We start from the raw sequence: 2,028 nt of genomic DNA, 5'->3' as shown, positions 1-2,028 counted from the left end.
GCGAAAGCAAATACGTAACACAATGCTGCTGCGTTGACCCTTCTCTGCGTCATCATTAACCAAGTCAAGCTTTCACCACATGCTATACACTGAAACTGCGTTCAGGTGCGACTGAGCTGGCGGGCACGGTCGTGTAAAGGCCATATTTGTCGACTTCAGGGATGGGTTCCCGCGCGGGCTGCCTCACATTGCAGAGAACGGACTGGGGAGAGGTGCACATATAACCCCAAGGGGCTACATTTGCTCCCTTGGCGAATGACGAAGCGGCGGTCCCCCTTGCTCCTCTGGTGGCGCTGTCTCTGTGCATCTCCGTAGGGTTGGTACGCGCAGCTTCTGTGCGACCTGGAATAAAGACTTTACGAGCTTGAAAAGAAGAAGGATATGAATTGAATCGGGTTTCTTCAGGTTACATGAGTGACATCTAGAAACGCAACGGACTTAAAACAAAGCGCACTCTACGTTGCATGCTTTCGTGAGTAGTGCGGGTTGAAAACCCGTGCCAATTGGTGGGGGACAGCCGCGACCCCTTCCAGCGCGCCGTGAAAGCTTAACAACGCAATATCCGCAAAATCTGCACTATCATTTCCTGAGGCACGTAGCCAAAATCTACCTCACGGAAGCCAGATGTCAAAATTCCCCCAAATCATGCAAACTTGGACTTCATTGCTACAAAATCACACAGTCCATAGAGCAAACTTCCTGACTCAGGGAGGCAATGCTCACCTTTGGCCATCCTTGGCTCCATTGCAAAATTTCGTTGCATATCTTTTGACTACTACCGCAATGGTGAACGGCTTTACAGGTTATGTCATTGACAGAGTCTAGATTTAGGGAACTAACTCCAGGAGAATTAAGCCGTCACTCTTCTTTCATTTACCCAAGACCTCATAGTCTATTTCAATTCTGAAATTCAAATCCTGGAAGAAATTTCGAGAATCTAAAGATATAAAACACAAAACAAATGTGTTCCGATTGGCAGGGATGCAGAAAGCACGGGCCCAGTCATTCAGAAAATACGGGCCCAGTCACTCAGAAAATACGGGCCCAGTCACTCAGAAAATACGGGCCGAGTTGCTCAGAAAACACGGGCCCAGTCACTCAGAAAATGCGGGCCCAGTCACTCAGAAAATACGGGCCCAGTCACTCAGAAAATACGGTCCCAGTCACTCATGGGCGATACTCTGAAGTTGGCTCCCGCTAGTCTGGCCAGCCACTGCGGGGATGCTCATCGAAAGCCATTGCACTACAAGTTATACGATTACAGAATGTTTAAGCTTAAACACAACCAGTAAATACGCGTGTAACGCATTACGAGACACTTCTGGAATGCTCTCTAAATCTGCCGAAGCCTAGTTATGCCAGTTTCATCATGTTATGGGAGTTCCAACTTTTGGACTTTGACCCCAACTACTCTCGGTCAGCGCAGTGACTTGCTTTGAACTTCGAAATGACTCCTGGGTATAAAATGGATGGTACTTAAAGTTACTTTAACTACCTTCTCACTCCCTTCTGCCGTTTCCATTTTTGTTTTCTTGTATCCCGGAAACACTGAGATTAAAGTCGCCATTGGAGCTTTACAGCGTACTCACCTGCTGGGTCTATTTGCCGCCTCATGTCACCATCGCAGGAAGGGCGAACACCGCGGGGACCCCCCCCGCCCCAACCCGGCTGAGACCTTGTCCTTATTTCAATTAAAAAAATCTAACATCCGGTATGCTGAAATAATTTCAGATCCAACTATCGGTATAATTTTCAGTAAAAAGGCTGTTCTAAGCACCCAAATTGCTCTATCTAGTAAACATGCAGCTCAATACGTCATTCTTTGGTTGTTTCGTAGGCCGTTTGTATGACGTTGATGTGGTGCCAAACTAGTCGTGCAAAATTCCACCCTGGCACCCACTTGTAGTACTTCAAACTCGTCGAGGGGCGGTAGTGACAGTGCTGGAAGTGTTCTTGGAAGCTCTTGGAAGCCAAATATCGTTAGGTGCTCGTGTTTTGGCCCTTTCTTGTAGTGTTCTTTCATGTTTA

The sequence above is a fragment of the Pollicipes pollicipes genome, unplaced genomic scaffold (assembly GCF_011947565.3).
Source record: "Pollicipes pollicipes isolate AB1234 unplaced genomic scaffold, Ppol_2.1 Scaffold_1600;HRSCAF=1878_pilon_pilon_pilon, whole genome shotgun sequence".
NCBI lineage: Eukaryota > Metazoa > Arthropoda > Thecostraca > Pollicipedomorpha > Pollicipedidae > Pollicipes > Pollicipes pollicipes.
This window is presented reverse-complemented; position numbering follows the sequence as displayed.